Consider the following 16200-nt stretch of genomic DNA (forward strand, 5'->3'; position numbering starts at 1 on the left):
AAAGACTTCCCAGCATTGAAAGGGGCACCAGAGGGGCAAAGATCACACAGCACTCTCTGTTTAGGAGAAAGGTCAGGTGGACAATGCATCCCCAGCCTTCCCTCAGCCCAACAGGCTGGGAGCCCTCAGGAGCTTCAGATGCTCCAGACCCCTCACTGGCAACACAGCCTGGAGGCTCCTTGTTGCAGCACCCAGTCTGCTGGCCAGCAGTAAAATCAGACTTTGCTCCTGGATAGGCAGAGGGGGAACCCCCAGCTTGCTCAGCCCTTTTTGGGACAGCTGGGGAGCTACGGGCAGGAGCCAGCCCTGGGACTTCTTTCCTCCTAGAAGGCACCAGTCCTGTTTGCCAGCGGCCACCACCATCGCGGAGAGACAGAGGGCGGCTCTAGCAGCACAGCACCTATGCTCCTCCCACATGCATGCACGGCCCACCCCCAGAGCTCCTTCTTCACAGCAGGTGCATATCCCACTCGCCTGTGACCGCCGCCAGTGCTTCAGGTTGGGTTGGGGCGACCCTGTCCACAGCAACTATAGCAGCACAACTCCAAGTATTCTCCCTGATTCTGTGATCAGCTGAAGGCCCACACAGCCAACCTCCTATCAGATCACTACAAGCCAGAGAGAAAGGTGCCCGGCCCACTGCATGCCAACAGCTGGGGCTCCCATACAGGAAACTGAGCTTCTGGGCACTAGAGGGCACCTCCTTCATAAAGCTATTACTCCATAGGAAACACTGAAAAAAATGAAGAAGCAGAGGAATTTGGTCCAAACAAAACTACAAACAAAACACCAGAAAGGAGGCTGAGCAAAACTGAAATCACCAATCTCCTTGAGAAAGATTCCAAAGTAAGTCAGAAACATGTTCATAGAGCTACAGAAAAATATTCAAGATCTCAGGGAGGACTTCAACAAAAAGATAGAAGACCTCCAAAAAAGTCACTCAGAACTGAAGAATACAGTATCTGAAATAAAAAATACAATGGAGGGAATTAATAGGTTTACACAGGTTGAAGAAGTTGTAGATGACTTGGAAATTAGGGAGTAAGAAAACAATGAAGTCAAAAAAGAGGGAGAAAAAAGAATCTCTAGAAATGAAAGAATAATAGAGCTGTGTAACCAATCCAAACAGAACAATACTGACATTATAGGGATACCAGAAGAAGAAGAGAGAGGAGACAAATGGATAGAAAGTCTCTCTGAGGAAATAATTATTGAAAACTTTCCCAAACTGGGAAAGGAAATAGACACTCAGGTCTTGGAAGCACAAAGATCCCCCAACCAAAGGAACCCTAGAAAGACAACTAATTATCAGGAAAATGCAAATTAAAACCACAATGTGATATCACCTCACATGAGTTAGGATGGCCAATGTCCTAAAGACAAAAAACAACAAATGCTGGTGAGGTTTCAGAGAAGGGAAAACCTTCCTACACTGTTGGTAGGAATGTACATTGTTTCAATCACTGTGGAAAGCAATATGGAGGTTCCTCAAAACACTACAAACAGAATACCATTTGATCCAGTAATTCCATCCTAGGAATTTACCCAAAGAAAACAGAATCCCTGATTCAGAAAGACATGCATATCCGTATGTTTACTGCTTCACTATTTACAATAGCCAAGATATGGATGCAACCTAAATGTCTATCAATAGATGAATGGATAAAGAAGATGTGGTACATATACACAATGGATATTATTCAGCCATAAAAAGAAAAGAAATCCTGCTGTTTGCAACAACATGGATGGATCTAGAGGGTATTATGCTCAGTGAAATAAGTCAGGCAGAGAAAGACAAGTACCAAATGATTTCACTCATTTGTGGAGTATATAAACAAAGCAAAACAGAAGGAACAAAAAAAAAAACAGTAGATTTATAAACACCCAAAGGAGAAAGATTGGGGAGGGTGGGTAGGAGGGAGAAGGGGATTAAGGGACCCTATGATTCACAATCACAACATATGTATAAGTCATAGATGGTAGTACAGCATGGAGAATACAATTAATGACTTAATAACATCTTACTGCATTGATAGACAGTGACTTCAATGGAGGGGGCGAGGGCTTGATAATATGGATGAATACTGACTGTTTTGTGTATGTGAAACCATCATAAGATTGTATATCAATGATACTTTAATAAAAAAAAGAATGAATTTCCAAATCAGCTATTGTTGCTCCATCATCTACCTTTGACCTGCCTGTAAGATTTTAACAGGTGACATTCCCCTCTTGACCATTCAATCAGCTTTTGTGGCTCTGAACTATCTAAGATTCCTACCTATTTCAATTGTTATTTTTCAGTAGTTAACTTTTTTTGAAGTTTTCTGGTATTCCTTCAGACACTACATGATGAAGTTTGAGTTGAGAGTTTGCTCTCTCTGAATTTGTGGTCACATCCATTCCTAATCCTTGACAATATTATATAGATGTTTCAAAAACCCTATCTTTGGACCTTCAGTTCTACCCAAATATAGGTACATTTTCAACTGCTTAGAGAATTCTTTAATTATGTGTTCCTCCAATCTTCAACCTCAATACAAATCTCTGAGTCTACAAACTATGACTAATAAGTGGAAGTATAATCTAAGCTTTCTTTTTCCAACATGATTCATGCTCATTTGTTCAAACCTTTCTACTGGAAATGAGACACATACTACCAGGACACAGAATAAAGTATATTATCTAGGTGAGAGATCAACATATCTCTCAAGAATAAACATATTTCAAGAATAAACATATTTCATTGTTCTTTATGTTTTGAAATTTTCCAAAGTTTAAGACACACTTTCTTATTATAAGCATAGAAAAAAATTTCTGTTCTGATATAAGCATAGAAGAAAACTTACTGTTATATTATTCTGTATTATGATTTTCCACAATTTATCTGTTATCAAGTAATCCTCTATTCTCTTTTCTACTCCAACAAGTGGTATACTGTCAAATATTTAACAAGCTCCCCAGAGATGGAAGACCTTATATCTATTATGTGGTAGGTAAACACAAAGTACTGGAACTACATGTAAGGAAGACAGTAAGATATTGCTCCAAAGAGTTTATACTCTTATTGGAGGGACACAAACAACAACAAAATAAACAAAATAGTGTCTCATAACAAAATTATCTAAGTAGGAAATGAATAGAGCCATGAAATTATAAATTGCAGTTCTTTTCTAACAAAATGTCTCTTTCTTCTATTTTCTAAGTTTTAAAGCTCTTATTTGAGACCCAATGCATTATCCAGCTTTGCGCAATTATGCAAACAATTCATTTTTACCTGCTCTGTGAAGTTTTATGCCATTTTCAGAACTTTCAGAAATCAACTGCCCATAATACAAAACGGTGAAATTTAGTGGCATACATTAAGTAAACAGGTGTACCCTTTCTCCCCTGTCCCTTGTGCAGTGCCAGAAGGGAAGGGACATTGTCAGAGACATATGATCGCTGACCTTTAATATTGAAAATAAATGAAAGGTGGTCAGATGGGGAGAATTTCTTTTGTGGTTTGAGGGCGCCCTAGGCTTTTTCTTTTTCCTTTTAAAGAATTAGTTCTAAAAATCTTTGCAGAAATATCCATATGCCATTGACAAGACCTGAATTAGTAATAGAACCAAAATATATTACTGAGTAACATTTAGCAATTATGTTCAAGTTGGAGTTCATCTCCAGCTTCTGATCAGCTTCCACATAATATCATTCCAAAGAAAGGCTTACATTCATTAGTTATTGATCTAATAACTGTATACAAATAATGAAATATTCTTTATCTAAATGATAAGCATTCATAAATATATTATAAATTATAGCCATAGGTTATGTTTATATTCTGTATTTCACAAATATTTTTCCCATATGACTAAAGGAGGGGTGTGAAAATATTTTCATATTTAGATAGCTACATTTTGTAAAGCTTTCCTTGGACTTCAAGACCTAATGCAGGCAATAGGCTTGGGAATAGGGCTGCATGTATTATTATTTTCATTACCGTATTAGTCAGTTATATAGCATCTCTCATCCTGCAGGATTTCAAGGTGATTTATAAACATTAATTGCCAAATACCTGTAGTGTTCCTTTGAGATATGTAAACCTGAAGTTGGACTAATTAAAAAGTATAACCAAATTCCCATCTCATACATACACACAAGTGCACGTGCATGCACACACACATACATACTCAACTAACTTACATATTCACAAAATGACTCCAACTAGGCTGTGGAAGTGCAACTGTTTAGGAGTGAGCTTTAGGGAAACAGTGGCCATAAGGTGCTTAGGCAGCTTGCAGAGGGATTCATGAGAATCTGGCTCTTCCCTTTGGGTGACTTGCCTTATGTGGGAAACAAAAACCAAGACGGTATGAAGCTAAGTCCATGAAAATTTTATAAAAACAAAAAACAAAAATGAGATGCTTTGAAACTAAGTCCGTGAAGCTTGATTATACCAACACAGATCTACTCCAAGCCTGTACTTTGGGATGGAAGGAAATTCTATGTCCATCATAATGAAGTTCCTCCTCCATTCTATGATTGCATTAGAATCTCAAAGACCCGTGTGATATACAAAGGAAGGATCTCTAATCCCCCACCTCTCTGAACTAGCCCTGATATCCTCACTGATGTTCATTCATTGCACACCAGTGAATTTCTACTTCTGCACCACATACCAACCACACTATGAAGCCGGCCACTCTAAGTTCAGGCCACCTCGCTGGGGGATGGCCATAGAGAATAGCAACAAAGTCAAAAACTTAATTTTGAAAAACATTAGTAAATTTGATTAACCTCCAATGAAACCTGATTAAGGTAAAAAAGAACAAGCCAAACAACCAATATCAAGAATAAAAAGGAAACATCACTATAGATCAGACATTTAAAAAAGAGTACAATATAAGCAACTCTGTTGTTAAACAAAATCTTAGATGAAATATAACAATTCCTAGAAAACACAATTCAGAACACTGGAAAAGGAAAAATAATAGGAATAATATATTTCCTTTAACTATTAAGGAGATTGTCAATAATTTCAGGTACATGAGGTAAGTGAAGCACCAGGGCTGCCAGATACTGAATATGTCACTCTTTCTATGGCTTTATTTACCCCTCTGTAAATAAGGGGGTTGGACTGTACCATCATTCCAAAAAGAAAACTCCAGACCAATAAGTTTTCACCAGTGAATTCTGCCAAATATATACAGAAGAAAAAATACTAATGTGACATAGTCTTCCAGGGAACAGAGAAAGCGGATGTACTCTTCAACTCTTTATCAGGCCATCATAACCTTCATACTAAACTACAAAAAGAGCAGTCTGAAAGGAAAACAGAAGCCTACCTCCCTCATGAACATAGAAGTGAAAAGTCCTAAACAAAATACGGACAGAACTTTTTAATAATATATGCAATATATCATGACAAAGTAGCATTTCTTTCTTAAGTGTCATGTTGATTTAACATTAGAAAATCATTGCATTTTGCCTTTTAACAGAGTAAAGAAGAAAAATCATGTGATCATCTCAATAAATATAGAAAAAGTTTAATGAAATTTAATATTGATCCATGATTTAAGAGGAAATTCCTGACAAATTAGGAACAGAAAGGACATTTCTTAAAACCTATAGCAAATATCTCATTTAATGAATAGTCACACTTTCTTTTAGAGATTATGAACAAGACGAAGATATCTTCCCCACTTCAATTCATTACTTTTTTAAAATGCTAGACACCAATGATACATGCACAAACACACACCCCAAAAGTCAAAACAGTAGTTGCCTTCATAAAGGTAGAAAGACATCAAGTAACTATAGATAAGGCTGATCATGTTTATTCAAAATTATGTCTATATTAATGTAACAGCAGTAATGATGGTTTTATATTTGGCATCACATAAATCTACACATTGTAATAGATTAAGAAAAGAAAAGAACAGCTACCGAGGAAACCTGAATTTCAGGCAAAAAAGATGGAGACAAGGTAAGGGTACCCCAAAAATACTTATCTGACTGACGGATTTCTAATCAGATAGGCATAGATGAATTCTGTGTGGCATATATAGATGGCCAGCTCTTAAACCAGTGGCTGCTTTCATGAATTTTTCAGTTTCCTATGCCTGGTAGCAAGCCCACTTTAAAAGAGGCCTTCTTAAGTGTTGTCATAAATGATTACCTTCCTTGGTAACCACCTGGAAGACAAACATACCACATGGCTTCAATAACCCTGGCAGGGCAGCTCCCTGACAAATTGGAACCTTCTCTCTCTGAAGCTATGAGAAAGTTATCTCTGTAAGCCTCAGTCTCCTTATCTGTAAAATCAAGATATTAATTGGTCTTAACTCAGAGGGTTGTTATAACAGTTGATATATGTAAAACATTTAGAACACTGCTTGGCATATAGTAAGTGTTCAGTAGGCATTATCTATTGTTATTTCAATCATTAATAACCACCACAAGGTGGACTTACCCTTTGATCCCTAATAATCATTATATCAGAATAAAATCAGTAAATTGGGTTATTGCTCTGTTGGGGCAGGATAAGCAGAATATCAGTTGGCCAATCCACACTGGGCTAAGCCAAGCAGAGAAGGGACCTTTCAACAAGTCTTGTTTTCCCATAGATGAATATCAAGTGCAGGAAGTCCTTCCTGCTGACTTCCCATCTCATGCCTTCCCATTTCAGGTGAGAGCTGCTCAAATAAAAGTTTCCTCTCTCTCTCTCTCTCAAGTTCTCATTTGCACAGACATTTGCATCTACACAGGATTTTCAAGGCAAAATTTACAGACACAAACTGTTTGTATCAAGTAAAGGAAATCTTCCCACACACTCCCAAAAAGTTCTTCGAGCCGAAGCTCTGCCTCAGCCTCCCATAGGATTTACTTTATCAATTTTCACTTACAATCTCAGGCTAGAAGAGCTTCATTTTAAAAATAGTTTTTCTTAAGGAAAATTGAGAGGAACCTTTTCATTGTAAGATAGATTTTAAAGGATACATTCAGGCATTTTTTTTTTCTCCTGAAACAAAGGGACAGCCTGCTCTAAAAATAAATTCATCTTATCAAGCAGAAAGTGCTTTCAGCTTGTGAATAACAATTTTTCAAAAAACTAACAAAACTTCAGTGCCAAGTTTCAGATAGGACTATAAAATGCAAAAGCTCAAGACAAGCTTCAGAGTCTTTTCTGTATGGTTGTATGATTCCATTTTCCAACTATTTCCCTCAAAAGTATTAAAACATGAAAAACAGGTAGAAGACGTTGGATGCTTGGCTTAATTTGGGCCTCTGTTCTTTGTGTTTCTTACTAAGAATCCTTAAGAACATGGATAGGAGTGATTACCTGGGGAGCCCAGTGTGACAGCTGCTTACACAGAAGGATCTGGAAGTAAGTCCCTTTCTGCTACACCGATGACCACAGCTGTTATTGTCAGTGGCATCAGGCATTGTTCTGAGGTTTGGGGGAAGAAGAAACAGTTGAAGATGAATTGTTAGATGAAACTAGAATCCCACTGTAACGTCCAGGTTTGATGCAAATGGGTAAATGTGGTCAGTTTACGTTAGGAGTTTTCTCCAAGCAAATTAAGTTATTCACTGAGCTGGCAGTTGTTACCTGCATGTTCACTAACCACTTGAGTAAGTTCTAGAATAAATGAGGTCGAGTGTTCCTATTGGCTCCTTGGCCCTACCACACTTTGTAGAGAATGTTAAGTCAAGTGAGATGTGATTATGTGGGGTCCTAATTTAAATGCAGTGGTAATGCGCATATGCCTTTCTCTTATTCCCCACATTTTTTTCAAGATGAATTTGTCAACCCCAGAAAAAAATATAAAATAAATCTCATTCTCTCACAAATGGTAAAATAAATTTGCAAAAATGAAAAAGATCTCTTTCTTGATTACGCATTCTAGACTGACTCCCAGGGTATATTTGCTTCCAAAATACTTTTTCCTTTGATTTTTTTGCCACATTGATATCTACTGTCACAGCATTCCATATAGATAATTTATAAAACTATAAATACTTTTCCAGGTGCAAGCATTTTAAAAATTGATAATCATTCCAATGCCACTGAAGTTTTATAGTGAAATTGCTGATAAAAATATTCCTATGAGTGTAAATCATGTAAATGCTATAGAAACATGTAAGTACCATATCTGTATCTATCTAGCTATAATTTCACTTTTGCAACACAGGATAGCTGCTTGTACTTCAAGGCTGTACTTGACTCAGGTTAAAGTCAAAATCCAGTCAGTAGAAAAGTGTTTTGAAGGTACCGCCAAGCCTCATTTGGCAACAACAGTGATGTGTGACAGCATTTAATGAAATATCATATCTTTTCAATTAAAATGTTATATACTGGAGGCTTACTTAAATTACACCAAATAATTTTCAAATCTAGAGCTTAGTGAGGCATCAGAGAATGAACTGTGTGCTATTATGAAGCATTCATGTGAACACTTCATCATTATTTTTCACCATTTAAAAAAAAACACATTTTCCCCAAATAATAAATATTGAGAGAAATCAGTGTCCTATAATATAACATCTATTTTTATTTTAAATGATTTATCCATTTCTGAAGAGCCAAAGAAAATGAAGCTTCATCAAAAGTCCTATTCATGCTTTCCAAACCAGAATTAATAGCCTGTCATTTTACTTATGCAGCTCTTTCAATTCTGTGATTATGGAACAGTAGTTTTGTGATTTGTTTCTTCCAATGTGGGCAGCTGATTGTATACCGTGGTTAGCTGATATTTGTCTGGAAGGAAAGTTATCAGCAGCGCACTGTGGGAGCTTGTAGTCTAGAATCCCTGCCAGTTGCTCCATCTGAGAATCAGAAAAGGGGCAAAATATATTCAGCACCTCCTTTTTTCAGTCACACTTATAAAAGCAGCAGATATACACTTGTATAAGAGATTGATTAAATGCTTTAAATAATCCCCTTAGACGGAACTGGGACATGCCAGATTGTCATTAAGAGACTATCCAGAAAAGTAAAAGGCAATTTTAGATGGAAGGACTGTTTTTCATTTATTTTTATTATGTGTGTGCATTTGTATGTATGACAAGCTAATGGCCCTAGGAATTACCAAATTAGTAGATTTTGCATCTGCTGATTTCTCTGTTTTTCAATATCATAGTTAATTTATTTAACTGCCTCCTCATTGGGAATGCTTAGCAAATAACGTTACCATTTAATTGAGCAGGCTTTATATGCTTGGCAAAATCCATCAATATCTGTACCTTATTATTTGATCTTCATGATACTTCTGGTTAGATTGATATCATTTCCCCAATAAAGAACCTGAAACTCAGAACAGGTACATGACTTGCCTCATGCATACATTACCTTTTGAAGCTGCATTTAATAGAATTTCCTCATTCCTAGGAATGAGTATATTCTTTCTTTTCTCCCATGTGGCCATCCATAATGATATTTCGTCATGAATTTTGCAGTTGATCCTAAAAACAAAAGTAAAGATAAGAGCAGTTATTCATTTTGCATCATTAGATATGGACTGTTCTGTGTACCAACAGATCCAAATAATAGAGTCATCATCAAATGCATGGATTATTATAACTTTTAGAAAGTGCCAAAAGTAGTATATGGTTGTGGTTGGACACTAGTCATCTGATGGGCTAGTTGCGATACACTCACGAACAGGAGTTAAAGGAATCCGAGGCTGGAGTGCCTCTGACACCCTTCTCCATGGCTGCACATCACTCAGCAGCATCTCATCTCCCTCAGCTATCAGCCCAGCACCAAAAAGTATTCTGTACTTTAAAGACGGGAAAGTGAGATGCTTTCCCTCACAGAATGTGTTTTGTCTCTACAAAGAAGTAACAAATATTAGTAACAACTTAAACCAGTGTGGCTTTACTCCTATCAGCATATTTTCACATATGTTACATTTTTTGGTCCCAAGAAGATCTCTGTAAAAGAAGCAAAGATAAAAACCACATTTGAGGGAGAAAGAGACCACCAGGGCATGGTGAAGTGATTTCCTCAAGGTCTCACAGCTCAAAAGAGGCAGGTCCAAAATAAAAATTCCAGTCTTATGACCTCAAATGCAGCACTATTTGAACAATGTCTGTGAGACTGAGGACCTAGGAACTTTCCCTGGAAACATTTTTAATTCTGTCCTCTTGCAGGAGGTGACTAGGAGCTCACTGCCCCAGACATATTGAATAAAGGGTTCTTACTTCTCTCTGGTGCAAAGGGGAATGCCAGGACCTTTTATCCATTTTCCTCATTGACTAAATGGTGATATGTGTGCTCTTTTTATCAGAGAAATGAAAGAATGAGGCCAAGTGGGACAGGATATAGATTTTATACTGCCTGAAGCTCATGTAATTAGGGTGGCCCTTTTTAAGAAAAATGATAAAAAATTATAAATATGAAATTGGATATGAAAGCAAATATTTATTCAAAACAAGTAAAGAAATCTCAAACCAATTACAAATCTTAAAAAACTGACAAACTGCAATATACCAAACACTAACATGCTATTATTTACTTATTAATGAAATAACACAGCTGAAATACTATTTGCCTACATTTTCTTGATGAATATCCTCTGCCTCTTCAGCTGATAAGCATTCTGTCATATAATTTTCAATAAAGACAGCAAAAAAGGTGGTTGTCATTCTTTGGGCATGTTTTTCCCTCCATTCAAATATGGCCACTGGTCTTCATCCTGGATGCGTAGCCATAAGGTGTAGGAAGAGCAGCATGGGAGGACATTTCTACCCCAGGAGGGTGAAAACAAAGGCTAGTTAGTGTTTGGTAGAGGAACAGCTCAGCAACACCAGCTGAGGCACTCTTCCAGGTAACCATCTAACTAGACCGGGTCATGCAGAGGATACACACAGACACCCTGGAAAACACCCACGCTGCTAAGCCATCAGAGAAGCACTAGCTTATGTGGTTCCTTCCTAGCTTATGAAAGCGTGGCAGAGGGAAAGTTTTCCTAGAGACAGAGCAAAAGGTAGTCTGCTCTCAGGAGTTGTAACACTCTGACTGATGCTCCTTTTCATTCATGCATTCAAAACACACAGACAGACAGACACACACACACACACACACAAGACTTCAAGGTGCCAGGCACTATGCTAAGCCCTAGGGATGTAATGGAACAAAACTGCAGTCCATCTATGCTAACTTAGAGCTCACCTTTAACTGTTCAGCAGATTGGCACATGCAGGAAATTTCTATTCCCAGGTGGATGTATGATAACAGGGTGGAAAAAAGAGCTCCCTGGGAAATCCTCAACAATTGCTTTTTCAGTAATTTTACAGAATTCTTGACTCTCAACTATAGGTTGAAGTAGCTGGAACATTACTTAGCTTTTCTCTGCACAGGAATTAGTATCATGAAGGCACATTTCACTTGCTGACACTGGCATCCCAGGTCTTTGTAATCCAAATGTAGTCTCTATAGCAATAATGGTGATAGCCACATAAAATCACAGAAGCAATTTAAGCCAGAAAAAAAAAAATCCCGCATATCAACTCTCTATAACAGGGCTGTGCTGAGCTACCCTGTTATTTTCAAATCCACACCATAGCAGGAAAGTTTAAAAGATGCCAGAAATCCTTTAGGAGAATTTAGACAATTATTCACATGACAGGTCACATTTTGGGGCACATCTTCATCATTGCTCATTGTGTTTCTCACAAATACTTGGTATTATAAACAAGACCCTCATTTTAAGAACTTCATTTTCTGGCATCTAATTACCTTCCCAAAGCTATAATCCTTTGTTTGTGAAATCATAATTTATTCCTATGGAAATATGATTATGACTTCAGGTAAAGGAATAAACAGGAGAAACAGATGAAACTTTTAAAAATATCCTTCTTTCATGCAAATCTCTCTAGCAATAAAGTGAGAATTAAGAAAATAGAAAATGCATGATGAGCTGGTAAAATTGTGGCTAAATATACTGTTTCTAAAATCTTCTCAGCACCAGGTGCTTGAAAGTACACAACTGATTTAGAATGACTGCAAGAGCTATCCCTTTTTTCCACTTTCATTTGGGGATACTTTTCAATACTTTGCAAAAATTTTATTTAATTCTTAAATTTCACTCTCCCTGAAAATATTTTTAATTTTTGAAACTCCAATTTCATCCACATGGGTAAAATTTTTAAAGGTTATATTTATGTCAGCAGCTTTCAGGATGAATTCTACATATTGCTTTGTAGGTCACTTGCTTTCTAATGTTGTATATTTGATATGACAAAAAAATTTAACAAACTTTTACATATAGTATACTTATCCTATCTACTCATAGTAGTAGATCCACTGTGATTAACTCGTTCACTCTGAATCATTTCCCCAAAATTCCATTGGTTACACTGTTTTCATAACCTGTGGTATATTTCTTCTACATTTTTACTGTTGGCCCCATTTTATTTTTGTTCTTAATTACTGATCTGCCCAACCTGTTGACATGCCCTCTCCTGGTTCTCCCTGCACATCTCTGATCTCTCCTTCCTGGGGTCTCTCTTTTGTACCTCTGTGCATCTTCAGCACCTACATTAGACGATTCCACAAGCTTCCAACATTCAACTTTTGCTTTTATTTCTCTCACTCCTGCTCCTGTGTTTACTCCAAAGGTGATGGCATCAAATGCCAATGCTTGTCAATGTCTCCCAGGTCAAACACCTCCAACCTCACTTTAAAATTGGCCTATAAGGATTTCTCCTCATGGCCATCCTCCTCAGGGATAACATCATGACATACTCAACAAGCTAAGGAAAATCTTTTTCTAAAACGTACTCCCTTTCATTTACCATTTCTTGCTGCAGTGGCTGCAACATTGTTTTTGTTTCTAGGACTGGAAACCCTCAAGTCTTCTTTAAATTTTCCCTTTGCTTCCACGTCTGAGTCCAGTCTGTCACTCCACCAATACACTTCCTTATTTACAGTTTCTCTTTTCCCTCCACTCCCATGCCAGTCCCACACCCAGAGCCTTCACCACCATCACCTACATACTTCCCTGCTGCTCACCATTACACACCCTGCCAAATAATCTCAAAACAGCCCATTAAACATGCCAGTCTCTATTTCAGGAACATGCTGCAGCTCTCTCTTGTCCACCTCCTCCTGCCGGTCTATGATCTTCCTGTTCATCTTTTATCCATCCTGATTTCTGACTAATCCCCGTTCAAGAGTTTGTAACACAGGAGTCCCCTCTTTCCAAATTCTTCCCTAATGATCTTTTTCTTAGTATCTTTGTCCATACTGCCCCTCTGTCCAGTGAGACATAATTCCTGTCCCCACCTATTCAAATTCTATTCCTGTTTCAAAGTCCAGCAAAGTTCCATGCCTCTGACTAAGTCCGCACACACGGGCCTCTCCCACCTCCAACATGCTATCACACTGAAGCTCTAAGCCACGCGACACAATTCTGGTAAATGCACGAGGCTGCCTACATGACCCGTTATGGCCAGATCTCACAGAGCTGCCGCACCCTAGTGAATTCACCATCATTCCAGTTGTGATTGCTATCTGAACACGATAAAGAACCCAAATTCTTCTGATCACACAGGCATAATCAGGCTCTAATTAGTGGGAGATGGAGGGGAAAAACAAAAGTAGGCTGGATTAGTCCTGAATACAATTTGACAATCCACCACCATATGAACTCAAGAAAATGACTCACACTTTCCTAAGTCTTTGATTCCTCATGGTTTAAATGGAGTATTACTATCAACTTTCCCTAACACACTGCAGTGCTATGGAAATTAAATAATTTATGTGGAAGAACATTGTAAAGCATTATACAAATGTACAGAATTATTATTGATTCATAATAACAAGATTCATGAGATACTTAGTTCTAAGCCATTAAGTTAGTTTAATGATTTATAAAGAGGAATAAATATTTCTACTGACTGGAGAGATGTGTGTGCTCTTGAGGTAAAACCATATTTGGATTAAAGGATCTAAGGAACTGAATAAGTTGTTACAAGGTTTGGGGGAAATAAATCTGAAAGGGTTTGAATGCTCTTGAATGATGGCTTTCAACAATTCTTGATCTTTTAGGGGACCAACAGTAAGTGGTGGAAAAAAAGAATCATGGGCTCTTTAGTGAAAATATCCAACCCTAACCTAGCACAAGAATTTATGTTAGAGATGGTTGTATTTTCTGAATTTATGTATAATCTTTACGCAGTGGGAGACCAGTTGCACTTTATCACTGATAATCAACCCCTAATGGTAATCTGGTTTATAATGTTTTCAAGTCCCTCAGCATCATATTATGTCTACAGAATAAATTGCTTCCTCCTCTGAATTCCATTAAAACATTATTTGAAGAATGTGGGAATCAGATGGCCTGAGACAATACCCTAGCTCTGCCGCTTACTAGTTATGTTATCTTAAGAAAGTTACTTCACACATCCTTTATGCCTCAGTTTTCCCATCTATAAAATGGGGATAATAATACCTATATCATAATAATAGTACTTACATCATAGGTTGTGTTTATGCATTAATGCATGGAATGAAGCAAGTGCTCAATAAATTTTCTGTGTTGCTTTAACATCTGTATCATTCCATTTCATATCACAACCATTTCTTTGCATACCTGTGTACTCTGCTTGACTGCAAGCATCTTCAGGAGCTTTCTGTCTTAGCTCCCTTTGTTAGCCCTTCAGCACTTCCACAGTCCTTTGCTTAACGAAAGTGTTCAATATATTTGGGGAATAAGTCCAGGGCTGTTTCAAGTACATGCCTTGCTTTCCCAAATATTCCAAACTTGATATTGAAGTTTTGTAAGCCCTCACTCAAGGCTTACAAAAGTTATATCTGATATTGTTTTTATCCTATTCCCAAACAATAGATACTTAATAAATATTGATGACTGAATGACTGTACATGAAGAGGGTTCTAGCATCCTCATGAAACCTGAGTAATGGAGCATGATGAACTTTTATCCCATATTCTCCTTAATGTTCCCTTTTGCCACATGCCCTTAGCTCCTCCTATGGCATCAGCGAGCAGCAGCAATGACAATGACAGTGCCAAGTATGTACAAAGCCAGCTGTAGAAGAGTTAAGAATCTGATTACAGAAACGAGCACTTTAGAGATAATAAAATATTAATCAGTACTCTACTAAGACTTTGGAAGAAACTGATAAGCTTAGAGAAGAATTAGTAACCAGACAATGTTTTCAGTATGACAGAAAACAGAGCTATGAGAACAAGGTGCTTCATGCCCTGCATCTGGAAAAACTAAGCATGTTGAAAGAATGGCACTCACTGATGCTTTATTTTCTTCAGAAACATGGAATAATGCCTCCCCTCTACCAAAATCATGGGCAATTATTGATGGCACCACCCTGCAATGAGCAACACTATCACAAAATTATTCTTTTTCTTATTTTGCATAAAGTTACTTTGATTCCACTTTATTTTCTACAGAAAGACTTCTAATATGTTAGATAATTCAATTAAATTCCAATTCTGAATCACCAACAATATGGTGCTCTCTGATTCCCCAAGATAAATGCCTTCTCTAATTTCCTCCACTGTACTTTGTAGATACAAACTACATTGCTTTTAAAATTCATTTATATGACTATTCCACAAAATACAGCACATCTTCAATTAGGTTATGAGCTAATATAGGCAGAAGTTCTACATTAAGCATTTTTGCAAATAGCTAGTATAGTGCCTAGCACATGGCAGGTGTTCAATAAAAACCTGTGGAGTAAATTAATGAATTGAAGGGACAAATGGATGCTCACTGAATTCCAAGGCTCTGGAAGTTTCAAATAAAATATGAGAACTAATGCTTACCTGAAAGAGGCTTACATGAAAGTTGAAGACAAAATATACTCAATCGAAAGCCCCATGGTTTCTCTAGCTGTATCTATGGAGACAATTTCCTAACAACAGCACAGATAAATGGAGACAAGCAGAGCACAACAGTTCTGCTGTGATGGGGAGACAGATATCAGAGTTAAGGTTGCAGAGGACAGAAGTCTTCAGGGAAGGACAAAGAAGATTGACTTGTGTCAGAGTGGATTCCAGAAGTCTGTGTGGAAGTTCCCCTGAGTTCTTGGCCAAATTTTGGGGATACACATGCACACGTTGATACTATATGAGATTTAGCAGCATGACTATTATGGGGATGAAAGTAGAACAGAGAGAATGGAGGCCAGCAGTTATGGGAGACTTTGGAGTTTATTATCTCCATG

At 37.5% G+C, this 16200-nt stretch overlaps 1 long non-coding RNA gene across 1 annotated transcript in view; it reads right to left on the reverse strand.

The window, feature by feature from the left end:
- Positions 1 to 8574: 8574 nt before the first annotated feature.
- The window catches only part of LOC140850198 (uncharacterized), a 164050-nt gene continuing 156424 nt past the window's right edge, over positions 8575 to 16200 (reverse strand). Inside the window, exons 4-5 of the long non-coding RNA XR_012132915.1 lie at positions 9338 to 9450; positions 8575 to 8814 (exon numbers count right to left, since the gene is read on the reverse strand). This is a non-coding gene — a long non-coding RNA (uncharacterized lncRNA). The remainder of the gene's footprint in view (positions 8815 to 9337; positions 9451 to 16200) is intronic.

Source organism: Manis javanica, chromosome 1, assembly GCF_040802235.1.
Source record: "Manis javanica isolate MJ-LG chromosome 1, MJ_LKY, whole genome shotgun sequence".
Taxonomy (NCBI): domain Eukaryota; kingdom Metazoa; phylum Chordata; class Mammalia; order Pholidota; family Manidae; genus Manis; species Manis javanica.